This window comes from Pinus tabuliformis, chromosome Q (assembly GCF_031772625.1).
Source record: "Pinus tabuliformis cultivar Carrire ecotype Pingquan chromosome Q, CPIR1, whole genome shotgun sequence".
NCBI classification, from domain to species: Eukaryota; Viridiplantae; Streptophyta; class Pinopsida; order Pinales; family Pinaceae; genus Pinus; species Pinus tabuliformis.
The window spans coordinates 1,158,704,795-1,158,718,875 of record NC_142296.1 but is presented as its reverse complement, the minus strand read 5'-3'; the positions used below and the strand labels follow the sequence as shown (position 1 = coordinate 1,158,718,875).

Below are 14,081 nucleotides of genomic sequence, written 5' to 3'. Positions count from 1 at the left end.
CATAATGATGGTAGGAACCTGCTCACCGAGTTTCAGATCAAACCGATCTACCGTTTGGGAGAAATGGCAAAAAGAAGTTCTGGTCCTGTGAAAATTCAATGGCAGCAGTTTAAGGGTGCAGATCTGAACGTGGAAATGAACTCTTGTTGCATGCATCTGGCCAGAGGACACCTGCACAAGGAAACCAGCCATGAATCAGCAACCAAGCCATCATGCAACCATAAAATCAAATGCATGCAGCAAGGACAGGCCACAGCAGCTCACGGCAACCATTCAACTTCGAGGTATGTGACTAATCTCATTCTTCTATTGCATAGATTTAATTGGGAACTGCATAAACGAATGGGATGAGGGATTAAGCCACGAATGTAGCAAGGCTCAACTGATTGTCTGCTTCAGAACTCCGCCGGCAGCCACGCAGTGCACGTGGACAATGGACTCACGTAAAAATTAAAAAAAAATTTAAAAGGAAAAAAAAAGCAGAAAGTTTAACTCTAGTGCAGTTTATTAACGGGGAGAGGACATGCAGCTTCACAGCACTGCCGTTTCATGTGGCCACATACACTTGGCCACTTCACTCTCTCATGCAAATCACGCAGCAATTAATGACGGCTCGGCTGAAGACTCGCGTTAACTGCTGATTCACTTACACTTGCACACCTCTTCAGCTGAATCCTCTGCCTCTAAATTTTGTTAAACTGACGTCCTTCGCCAAGTTTTTCAGCTTGTTAAAAATTCTCCCGCATGCCAAGATCATTCAAAGACGCAGAGACACCCTACAAGCGTTTCTACAGGAAACGCAGAAAACTGCCCTGCAAAAAGAAAACAAGCAGAAGAGAAAGCAATTGTTCAAGACAGTATTGAGACAGATGGTGAAGCATATGATGACCACAAACATCAGTCTGAAGTACGTGATTCAACTGCAGGCCAATCTAATGTGACTGGCGATAAAGAGAATGGAGTTTCTAAGGGTAATGGAAATATGTCTAACCAGCATTTGACAGAGTTGAAATCACATAGGCCTGGTTCAAGTGTTCTTGGTAAAGGTGGAAATTCTCAGTGAGGTAGGCCTGAACATAACTTTCCCATGCAAATAATTCAAAAGGTGGTGAATTCGATGTGTTGAGGGGGTAAGGAAAATGTGAATGGGAGTCTGTCTACGAATTCAAAAGTTGTTTTTATTATCGCTGCCTGGAATTGTCTTCATGGTCTGCATGTGAGATTTTCTCTAGGGTCTTGAATTAAAATCTCTCATGTAGAAAAATTGAAACCGCTGTAAGGCTCACCTGTGCACATATACATGTTTTTCTTTTGTGACTGCTATATGGTTAGTATGAAAATTAGCTCTGCACTCTGTTTGTGAGAGCCATATTTCAGTTTAACCGTCAAATTTTGGGGCAGCAGCAGCAATATAACCAGACAGACCACCAAAGGAAAAGCCATAGGTAAAAGAATAAGAAAAGCTAGAGGAAAAGCAAGAAAAACGACAAGCTGCTGAGGCCAAAGCTGTGGGTGGAGTAAAAACGCAAACACCAAGGGAGAAATGGTTTCAAACACGGGCAGAGAGGACTAAAAATGTCAAAATAAGTAGGGACACACCCAAGGCAACCACAGCACAGGTCGAGGAGAAGGCACCCTCAGCCAAGCAGGCCAAAACAGCGAACTGTTTCTACAGGAAGACAGAAAAAAGCCACTACATGACTGTTTCTACAGGAAGCCATCGAACAGTTTCTACAGGAAGTTTGGAAAAAGGGCCGCAAAAGGAGAAATCGGCCGAGATTTTAGCTAAGGAGGCAACACCTGTGTTGGCCACCCAAAGCACATCCATCCCCTCCATGAACACTCATTTCTTTCAAAGTTCGGGCACAATTTAGTCACGGTTCAACCTTCTACAGGAAGCTACAGGACCTTCTACAGGAAGTTCTGTATTTTTACCAAAAACATCCTGTAGAAGCCTTTTGGCAGGCCAGAATCAATTATGGAGAGGGATTTGAAGCTTGAAGTCTATTGAGGAGGCATGCAAGCACTCTTTTCTTCCATCCTCCACTGGTTTCATCTCCTTTCACCACCATTTCCGCCATCAGATTGAATACACTTGCACAATCATACCCAAGCTGAGAATTCTCTAGGAAAAGGAGCAAGTAGTGGGAAGAAGCAAAGAAGCATGGTTTCATGACAGAGAAGAGGACATCACTTCAGAAGCTTGGCATGACAAGGAGGCCATCAGGGCCATCACAGACAAGGAGAGAGATTGGTTGCTCAGAGGATGAGCAACACTTTCAGTAGGGGGTGATGATGAGCCCCAAAAATGTACAATTATTTGGGCTCATTCAACCTCCTAATTTGGCTTAGTCCACCATTCTCATTTGTTTATTGCATGTTTTTGATTATTTTTATGTTAATAGAGTGAATTTGGTTAGTCATTATGCCAACAAGTCTAATGGGTGCTTTGTGTAGCCTTGTTGGTCAACTTGGAGACAAAATTGAAGGTCTTAATGAGCACTTGGCAGCCAAATTCGTGGGAGAACAAGCTAGAGGATTTGTAGGAAGGTGTCCCCCTCATTTATGGGCCCTTACCTCGAATTCTCCACCATCAGCTCGGAGTTCAAAGGCCACCAAATCAATGAGCACAATGGCAGCCAAGCAAGTCAAGTAGGACTGCTGTTAACTACAAGTCTTGGGCAGCCAAGTCCCTAACTTTTAGGAGGATTGTTGGGTCCTCAAATTGTATAAATAAGAAGGCTTGGGGCCTCATTTTGGTTAGCTAGTGGGTAGTCATTTTGTGTAGCTAGTTAGTTAATTTGGGGTTAGCTAGTTAGTCAATTTGGTTAGTCATGTTGTAGCTCGGTTTTTGCTCCTTGTAAGCCAGTTTTGGCATGTCATTAGATTCATGATTATTCAATAAAGACAGGCAGCTTTTGATCCAATTCTGAGTTTTTAAGAGAGCAACAGACCTCCTCTGTGTTGTAATGTTAATTTCTTTTTGTTTCAGCACTTTAGTTCATTGCTTTACCATGCAATTCGAAATTACAGGTTTGCTGAGTTAGTTTTTATGAGATTGAATGAGTTTAGCTTATGGTTGAATTGCTTTCGGTTGTTTAGTTAGACTAGCAGGTTGATAATACATTGGAGCTCCAAGGAAAAAGGTTGAGGAAGTCTCCACTGCCATCTCTGTTTGGAGATTGGAGTGCAGCCTATACCAACCACAAAAATATGCAGTTCTTCACTTTATACATGCTGCAACATAGTCATTGAAGATCCATCCATGCACTGTTGACATTGAACCATACTTCTACATTTTTCATTCCATGCACGGATCCTTTTTCTCGGTTTTACATTGCTGTTCATAGGTTCTACATTGCTGTTCACCTTCCAACTCATTCATTACCACGTAGCTTCATCCTTTTGTCCTTTTGTTGATCCCATCCTTCTATCCACCAACCACTTCGTGCACTCATTCTCTGTCCTATTTCTCTGCCCTTGAGTCATCACAAGTGTCATCTCCACCCTACCTATCCACCCAAACCATTCCATCCCTTCACCATCACCCAAAACTTCCACTTACAGCACATCCTGTAGAAATCCCTACGTTTCCTGTAGAATCCCCTGCAGACATCCTGTAGGAGGCCACTCACTCGGTTGCTGAGCCTCTGAACGTGAGGAACCTCTGTGGACTGATGCTGAGGATCTCTGGGGACCTCTCCTAGCCTCCCCAACCTTTCCCGAGCTTTCCTTCCTTCCGCATCACATCTGCACAACCAAACCCTAATAAGCACAAAATCACAATCACTCCATCCACTTAAAGAAAAAATACAAAAACATGTCTTTTAAGATGCAAGTAGATTAGATTCATGCATTTTCACTTATTAGAAGTAATGGCATCATTGGTAGAAGTTTCCTTCACATTCTTTGCATCATAGAGGTTAGACTAGTTAAATTAGGGTTTCCTAGGGTTTTCATGTTTTGATTTGCTTTCAGTTCATTTTTGCCAAGTAGATTAGTCTTCTTTGAGCTAGCTTTCGTCCATCATTGATAAAGCTTCTTCTGTGAGCCTATAGAAGTTGGCTTGAGCCCTAGCGGACTTGTGCCAGCTGACCAAGTGACAGCTGCGACAAGAGCTAGTACTTGTGCATACAGCACCGTCGCTTCCAAGTTTGTACGAACTACCGGGTTGATAAAATTAAGAGACATGAAGCCCCAGGAGTTGTAGCATTATTGCTACAATACTGGAGCTCACCAGTAGCCCCCATATTGGTATTGTTGTGCCCCATAGAAGCTCACTATTGTTATTGTTGTGCCCTTACATTATTATTGTTATGTAGGCTCTGATTATATTGTGAGCTGTTAGACTTCTATATATACAAAGGAGGCCTTGTGATTTGTATCATTCAAGGATTGTTCATTTATGTGATGTAAAGGAGGTTTCCCCTTCGAAGAGGCTAATTTTGAAATCGCTAATCTATCTCTTTTGTGATGTGGTTATATAACATACCTTCTTGTCTTCTATATATGTCATCTGCAAAGATGCAATGAGTAAGGATAGTTTAATTATCCTCTTCATCTATTACTACTAAACCAGCTGACTCTTATAGACTCTACAAGATAGGAAAAACAATTAAAAAATATATTAGCCAAGGTTGATTGAAATAATAATCTTAAGCTTTCCAAGCCAAAAAAAGACTTAAACTGCACAAAAATGAAATCTAGTAGTAGCAAACATAATTTTATAAAGTTTATCATGAAATAGTTCAATGAATTCCAACTTCAAATTTCGAAGTCAACATCAGATAAATGTATGCATTTAAATGCACCTTAGTACCTTAGCATAGATCCACTCAAAAAACCAACCTTCACATATCTCCTCTTGATTCTAATTACAAAGGAAACACTACCGTAATAGATGTATAAGCATCATTATAAAGGTTGCACAAACACACTGAGAATTTCCTACATACATAATAACAATACTAGAGGAAACAAATATCCACTAGGAAGAATCCCACAAGAAGATCCGCTTGAGAAATCACCTAGACAACATGATAACAATACTCAATCAAGTGAAATGGTTAACTGTAAAGTTGAGAAATCATTTCTTAAGGTCAATATTTCTAATGCTATTTCACAGGAATACTACAAAACAAATTTTTACCCACGTATTCAGGAAAAACTATCCTTTCTCAAACGTGTTGACTTGATCATAACCATTCATGAAAATGAGGTTATTCAGCACAAACTCGAGCTCCAACAACATATGTTTCTCTATTCTATCCATATGAAATAAGCCAGTTACAATTAGCAAGCCACTAAAATTTCCTATCTAAGCATATGTGGATTTTAGCCTAGGTAATATATGCACATTCCAACCAATGTTACAAACATCAACTCACCATAAGAATCTAAGGGAGAAGAGTAACAGTTCAATTTAGACTCAACCAAAAACACAGCTAATAAAATCTAAACAAAATGGAGTTTTTGTTGTTTCTATTAAGGGGCCAACCTATTTTTTCATCGACATTTCTAGGCAGTATAGTTGACCTTTGAAAACCTTGGTTAGTACTCATGGATCAGACTTCGACCAATTTGTACTCATGTGTCAAACTTTCCAGTGGGTCAACTCAATGTGTTTTACATGTTAGGATGAGACTAACTTGCAAGACAGAGTCAGAGTTTTGTAACACTAGTACAATGGATCTAATTCACCTAATCAAGCTAAAGTGCATGCCCAAGGAAAATGTATTTAATGTGCTCTTAAATTTACTTTGGTTTATAGACATGTTTATTTAGTAAAAATGTAAGCCCATTTTATTAAGGATGTTGACTAACCTGACAATAATGTCATAGATTTACTTGGATGATCTTTAATGGGGTCAACTCCTTGATTATTATCTTGTAATGATAGCACACCAAAAATTCCAGTGACTTTGAATCACCAACAATCAAAATATCTTGGTAAATAGTATCAAGAAAAAGAAAAAAGTTATCCTCACCAGTCCATCTAGTACGTTAAATTTTGATATATCTTCATACTTCTATGTGTCAATGGCCTATTTTGTAAACATAACTATTTGGTAATTTTAATATTTGCTGGATAATCTATTTCATTCCATAAGTTAATGGTCTACTTTTTACAATATGGATTAAAGGTTTGTATGTTAGTTTGTAATTGCTAGAATCTAAATGTTTGATGCTAAGATGATTAATCATTGATGTACTATGGATACCATTCCTATCTTCATTAATGTACAAATATGTGTATTTTCATATATTTTACAACAAATTTGGGGATTTTCATGTTTTTTTTGTAGATAAATGCAATGTGTGTGTGTGTATTATTGTACTAAGGATACCATTTCTATATTCATTGATGTACAAATATGCATGTTTTCGTATGTTCTATAACTAATTTGACAATATGCATGCATTTTTGGAACATACACATGCACACAAAAAGAATGCTATCGGGCTGCTTGACTCAGTTTTTCTGGAAAACAACACTCTCAACACTCCCGATCCACCCTATGTTCTAGAAGCCTTGCACCAACCCCTTATTTTATGCCTTTAACAATGGAATCAATGCATTTGTTCTGAGTTTTTCATTCCGCAAAGAGCATACTTTTCACCTGTTTGGATTTGACCATCTTGTTTACATCCTTTGTTCGTTGTTACGTGGCTCTTATATTTGTTATTTTGTCTAGTGTTTCTACTTCTTGTGTGATATTTCCTTCTTCTTGGTGGGGGGGGGGGGATTTTTAATTTCAAAGATGCTTCTCATCTAACTGTTTTTTGCATTCCATTAGAGGGCTACCAGTGAGAGAGAGAGAGCAAAATAAAAAGGAAAAAGTGATTGTAAAATTGTACATTTCATTAAACTCTACATAATATACCTTTAGATAAGGTGTGGGAGTTAGTTGTTTATGATTTAGTGCATGTAGTATTGCCAACATTTCCTTCTCATAAATAGGTTTGTGTAAATAATTTCCTTTGATTGGACGACTTTCAAAAGCTATGGGTCTTCCTTGTTTCATTAAAACAACACCAATTCCATTTATTGAGGCATCACATTCCACAATAAATGTTTTTGTGACATTTGGCGTAGCTAAGACCGATGCTTGGCACATTTCCTCTTTAAGATGTTCAAAGGCCTTAGTTGCTTTCAGAGTCCAAGAAAATGCATATTTCTTTAGTAATGATGTTAGAGGTTCCACTATTCTCCCATAATTCTTAACAAACTTGTGATAATGCCATGTCAACCTGAGAAATACTCGAAGATGCTTTATGATTGTGTGGATTTTCCATTCCTTAATGGATTTAATTTTTTTAGGGTATACCTTAACACCATCATGAGATACAATATGACCCAAATATTCCACCTCTTGTACTCCAAAGAAACATTTGGAGGTTTTTGCATATAATTGTTTCTCCTCCAATATTTTTAGCACCCTATCAACATGTTGAAGATGATCCTTCCAAGACTTGTTGTAGATTAGTATATCATCAAAAAATACTAACACAAATTTTCTAAGGGTGGGTTTGAAAATGGAATTCATCAAACCATGAAATGTGGAAGGTGCATTAGTAAGGCCAAAAGGCATGAACAAAAAATCATAATGACCCTCATGAGTTCTAAACACTGTTATCAGAATGTCTTCAGTCTTCATTCTAATTTGATGATATCCTGAACGAAGATCCAACTTGGTGAAGTAAATTTCTCCATGTAATTCATCCAACAATTCATCAATGACAAGAATGGGAAATTTATCTTTAATAGTGAGCTTGTTTATCTCCCTATAATCCAGAAACATACACCATGATCCATCCTTCTTGTGCACCAATTCTACTGGAGTAGAGAAATAACTTTTACTAGGTTGAATTATACCTACCTCTAGAATTTCTGCAACCATACGTTCAATTTCACTCTTTTGGGCATAAGGATATCTATAAGGCCTGATGTTTTGAGGAACACTTCTTGGAATCAAATGAATAGCATGATCATGCTCACAAATAGGTGGTAGGCCTTTGGGAGTCTTAAACACCTTGGAATGATTGTCAAAGACTTTTTGGAGATCTGGATAAATAGAAAATTTCAACGTTTGAACCTCTAATGAGAATAATTGTGCAATTACGCCTTGTTATTCTTTATTAAAAATATTTATCATGCCATTAGAGCTGATTATCTCTCCTGGTTTCCCTGTGATATCCCTTAATTCAACTTCCCTTCCTTCCCAAAAAAAATTCAAAAAAAGTTCTTGAAAATTAAAAGCTATCGTCCCCAAAGATTATAACCATTGGACTTGTAGTACAACATCAACACCATCCATTGGAATGGAAAGCATTGGAATATTCAATACATATTCCCCCATGGTTAGCTTGATATTATGGTAGTTTCTTGAGAAATTTATACTTCCTCAATTTGTAACCATCACTTGACACTTTGGTGTTGGATATAGGAAGCAATTCAATTCCTTGGCTATCTTACAATGAATAAAATTATGGCTACTACACGAATCAATCGACAATATTACCTTTTTCTTCTTGATATATCCTTCTATCTTGAGAGTTTGAGGAGTGGTAATTCTTGCTAATGCATTACAAGATATGGTTAGATTCATTTCTTCTTTCTCTAGGGTTGGTTCTTTCCAATGCATTACTAAATACGAACAACCATATGAAGGTGGCGAATCTTATGGTCCCTTCCCCCAACCCCTCACATCACTCTCAATTCCATAGTACCTAATCTATATACTAGAAGATAGTTGAAAGAAACACATTAATATTCATGCATAGACACTAGAATTTATTTATTTTTTAAATAAAAAATATGTGATTTTGTACATAAAGAAACATATAGAAATCATTCATTAACATGTAGCATTCATATGGTGTGGCAAGAGCAGGAGGGAAGATCCTTTTCCCCGATGAAAAGTTTGAGATACAATACGCTTGGGGTCTAGGTGTTGTAACCAATAATCAAGTGGAGTTCCTTGCTCTTTGGAAAGGCTTAGAGCTAGCCATCAAAACGAAGATCTAGAAAATCATGGTATTTGGTGATTCGTTGATAGTAATTCAATGATCATGGGAGGCTAAAGTTGACCCAACAACAAATCCTCTCCTATCCTGCTTCAAATTCTTCTACAACTTCAGCAGTTTGAACTAACTGAATTTTTAAATTACACGTTCTAAGGAATTTGAACTCAACAACAGACTCTTTAGATAATAAAGGAACAATAATTGACCAATGAACCATAGAATTGAACAATATATTCATTTTAAATTCCCCTTTTCCATGTTTCTCCCTCACAACAAAAAGGGAATAATTACAAGTATTAAAGAGCATTTAAAAATGTTGAAATACAAGGAGCTCAAAGTGCAACCAAATATTTGGAATTTTAAGGCCTTAGATAATCCTCTGGTGATGGCCCATATGGTCTGGTAACCATAATTTACTACCTATACTTGAACTACACCCTTTCATTACTCCTGTCGAAATCGTTTCCATAGATGGCATGCAAAGTTAGTGTCTAGATGCCTTGTGCTTCCATCACCTTGCATCAAACTTTGGTTTTTTAATCGGTTGAGGATAGTGTGTTGGGAATCACAATTGCTGTTAACCCGAAATCCACAGATATTAGTCAATGATCGCATCGCCAGAGATAAGGATCCATGAGAGGTAGTTAGTCCATGTCACGAAACACAAGAGAGAGTTGGTTTATCTAGTGTCTAAAAATCTCTCCCCCAACACGATCCAGGTGTGTATCAAACTCATGACCTACGCTCCGATACCACTTGTTGGAATCACAATTTTTATTAAACCAAAACCCACATATGTTAGTAAACAATCACATCGCCAAAGATAAGGATCTAGGAGAGGCAGTTAGTCCATGTCACGAAAAACACAGGAGTGTTGGTTTATCCAATGTCCAACATAATGACCCTGAGTTTGAAATTAATACGCCTCAGGTTAGTGTTATTTGTAATTCTCCTCTGTATCAATTTTCATCTCCAACAAGAATTTTGAAGTCACTCTCATATAGATGAACCAATCCAGCTATTAATTATGGCAAGGAGGGGATCATAGATTATGATGGATATGATAGTCTTGTCATCAAGACCTTTCAATATTATATATTGTGGAGAAGTCTTCATTCACCTCTGTGGAGGGCATCGAGCAAGGAAGGGACCTTTTCTAGGGAAAATGTGATAATTAGAGCCAAAAATCGTAGGAAATCTTTGACGTTGTGCCAACTCTTCATGGAGAATATTGGATCCTTATCCCAAAACAACGAGCATGTTGACATGAACCAACGTATGGATAAGATTCTAGAGAAAATTGAAGGCATGTTGAGCACCTTCAATCAACAAAAGGAAGTTGAAGAGGAAACACACAAATCTCTCTATTTTTTAACAAATTCCAAGCTCGAACTAATGAAAATCAAAATTGACCAGCTGCAAAGTGAATTCAAGATCGAATGGCAACCATTCATTGAAAATTGGTGAAGATGGAAGACATGTATGTTGCCGAATTTCAGCTAGCACCAACATAGGCTAAAGCCAGTGAAGATGCAACAAGGAAAAATGGGAAGAGAGTTCACGATCCAGAGCAACATGTTTGATCAATAAACTTTTGTCTAAAGAAGAGTCTAGATTGGCAAGTAGTCAATTGTCCATTTATCTTCCTTGTTTTAGTTTCTGATGTTACGTAGGTTCTATTTGTATGTAGGAGTTTATTACAAAGTATACAATAGGCATCCTTTTAAATCATAGGCAAAAAATGTCATAAGCATATGATTCATATGTTTTGGACACTTGAAAGTAGAATAATAGTGGATTTAGATGAAATATGTGAGGATTTTGTCCCAAAAGCCAAATTTTATTTTTAATATAAAACTCCTAATTGTACTGTTGAAAAAAAAAAACACATAACATTCATTCATTAATCATAGACACAAAATACTTCATCTCAATAAATTTTATCATCAACAATATGTTTTCATAATATGGTACACAATATATCTAATTATATAACTCGTACAATCATTTCTTTTTCATTTTCTTTATTTTTGAAATGTATTTAGAAATGATGTCATCAATTCCTTCTTCCTCTTAAGTTGTTATGGACTTCACAAGTCTTCTTGACAACCCGGTCGTGTGCTCACAAAATCGACATTGCTGCGAGAGGGGTGGATCATCAATGAATAATAGAAAGAAATGTTAAATTGATATTTATTATATTATTATTACAAGTTATTTAATAAAAATAGCATTAAAGTGTTCTTTACGTGCTTGAGTAGCAGAGAAAAGGGGAGTAGTTTCAAGTGTGGCCATATGTTCCTCTTCTTGTCTAACCTCATTCTCTACATGCTCGGGAGTTGAAACTAGAAAGGTTATAATTAATACACCATTTGAAATTAAATATTTTTATTTGTAATCCTCTTTCCACATGAAGAAAAGGTGAGGATACCCCATTTATTATTAGAGCAAATAATAGTTTTGAAGCACTTTAGAACCCAAGTAACAAAGGAATGGCTAAATCCCTGGTGGATTAGAAGAACTCTAACATAAGTGCAAAAAAGTATGAAATATCTTATTCAAAGGAAATATCATTGAATTAGATCATTAATAATAGAAAATACCTCTACAATGTAATTATTTACCTAGTGCACTAGTTAACACTATTGGAATGACTACCCTATGCTTCTCTTTTAGTAGGGGATCCTCATGTACGTCATGCTTTGCCATTGAAACCACAAAACTTATAAGTACATAATCATAAATGAATAAGTAAAAAAAAATAGAAGTACAAAATTTATAAGCACAAAATTATTAAGCATATGATTAATAGACAACCACTGTCGTGAGCCTCATCTATAGAAATATCATGGGGATGCACCCCACCGTGATGGGCTGCATGGGAGCACCATGTTGTGTCCGTAATCCAATATCAATGGACTTATATATAGTACTCATGGGCTCATTGATATTACTGCTTCCTTGCCTATAAAAAAGAAACACATTAAATTTATGGACGATAGCAAACATGATTGTATTTTATATGTAATGAAAGGTTAACATGGCTTGATTTTTTTTACCATGTACTTCAAACTAGATCTTGGAATTTATCCCATGTTTATTTGGTGATCAACAATAGCTTGACTGTAACGACCCTAGTTAAAAATGCATGTCAAAATATATAAGACCACGATCATGGGAGACGTATTCCAAGCTAAATAGTGGGAAAAACATCCTAGTGGGTGTTCATTCAGTTTATCATGGCTAAGGAAATTGGAAAAGGCAATGGAAAAGGCTTTAGAAAGGCATGAGGCATTTATTGACATTTATTTATGAAAATAATGGAAATTAGGAGAAAAGGAAGGTGAAAAGTCACAGTTTGCATGTGAGGAGGAAAATGAAGGCAAATAATGGAAATTGAAGAAAATAGAAACCTCATTGATAAAAAGGCTTTTGAGGATCATTTGGCAAGCTCTTTCTCAATATTTTGCTTAGCTTTGGATCAAGAAAGGAAAAGAAGGCAAGAGGAAGGAAGGAGCAAGCAACTATAACACAATCCTTTGCAGTTATCACTTTGCATGTGTGTTTTCCTTACTAGATTTGGCATGCATGGTATTGCATGTGGTTCTTTGTTGTCATGGCATGAGTTTTTCCAGGTGTGACAGTGTTTTCAACATAGCCTTGCCATTTCTGGATATCCATGGTGTGATGGGGTTCTCATGTTTTAGTTGAGCTAGATTTCTGGATGGATTCAAAGCTGAGTGAGGTGGACCTATGAAAGAAAGAACATATGGCCTAGTGATCCTTGGACCAAACTGTGGATTGTCGTAAAGCGACCTAGTTACCCCTGAACCAGATTGTGGGTTGCGATAAATATAGGTATTGTGTGCCTTAGTGGGCTTAATAATCCTCGACCGGTTAATGTCGGGATATACGGTAAAGCCTAAAAGTGGGTGCTCTCCATCAGGCCTAGTAATCCTGAGGTGGGATATACAGTAAAACCCAAAGAGTGGAGTCTCGGTTAGGGACTAGTGATTCGGTGTGGATTGCGGTAAAGCCTAGAGATTGGTGTCTCGGTTATGGCCCGATGATCCCTAGATTAGACTGTGGAATGCGGTAAATCCTAGAGACTAGGAGACATGAAAATTACTCACGGTGTAGGTGGAGAAATTCGATGGCATCCATGCTTGTTTTGGCCAAGTGATTTGGTGGAGATCATGGTAAAGTATGCTATTACATGTTTATTGTTTAGGCCTAGTGATCTAGTGTGGATTTCGGTAAATCCTGGTTTTTATTGATGAGGGTGAGGTGGTTTAGCCTAGGGATGCCTTGATTAGTTCTTTTGGTTTGAGTCCCACATTCATGCTTGGAATATGGCACAAGGGTGATTGGATGAAGAGAGATTTGGATTAACCAATCTATCGTTGGGTGGAATGTGGTAGTCCCATACCGGGTTAGATTTTGCATTCATAAATAAGAGGTTCTTTACTTGGTATCTTATATTTACATGTAATAGTTTATACATGGATTCTATGGCTGATGTGTCCTTAATATTTATGTTTTTATTATTCGGGTTATAAGCATGTATTATGGTAGTGGCTATGTATGGATCTTATCATGCTTTTACTTGTAAATGAATGAACAATGTATCTTTGGCCTAATAGATTAAATTGCAGCTAATGTGTTGAGGCATCAATGCTTCTTAGCGATTCTCAGATAAGTATGAGATTCCTATACTCAGATATGTTGTTTAAACTTGTAGATTTCATATTTGTGACATGTTTGAAGAAATTCCTATCATGACTAGTAGGGGTCCAATCAAGCCCTTATTCAAGTAATTGCATTTGTATCATCATTTTGTTGTTATCTTTAAGTTTTGAAAATGTCATTGAGTTCTGGGTAGTGACTTGGGATTTGGGCCTGAAAAATGGCACAAATCCCAGGGTCGTATGCACAGGATTAGGGAAAAAAGTCCCTAGACGCTCACTTGCCCTTGTTGTGGGAGAGTCCATAGCCTCCCAGATGCACCCTTGTCCATATCAAGGGAGCTTCCAGGGGTTTGATTCACTAAAACT

General features: G+C 37.3%; 1 pseudogene across 1 annotated transcript in view; it reads left to right on the top strand.

The window, feature by feature from the left end:
* LOC149223764 (endoglucanase 4-like) overlaps positions 1-14,081 on the top strand; it is a 102,968-nt pseudogene that overhangs the window by 26,277 nt on the left and 62,610 nt on the right. Inside the window, exon 2 of the transcript XR_016249686.1 lies at positions 725-1,059. The product of XR_016249686.1 is annotated as an endoglucanase 4-like (transcript). The remainder of the gene's footprint in view (positions 1-724; positions 1,060-14,081) is intronic.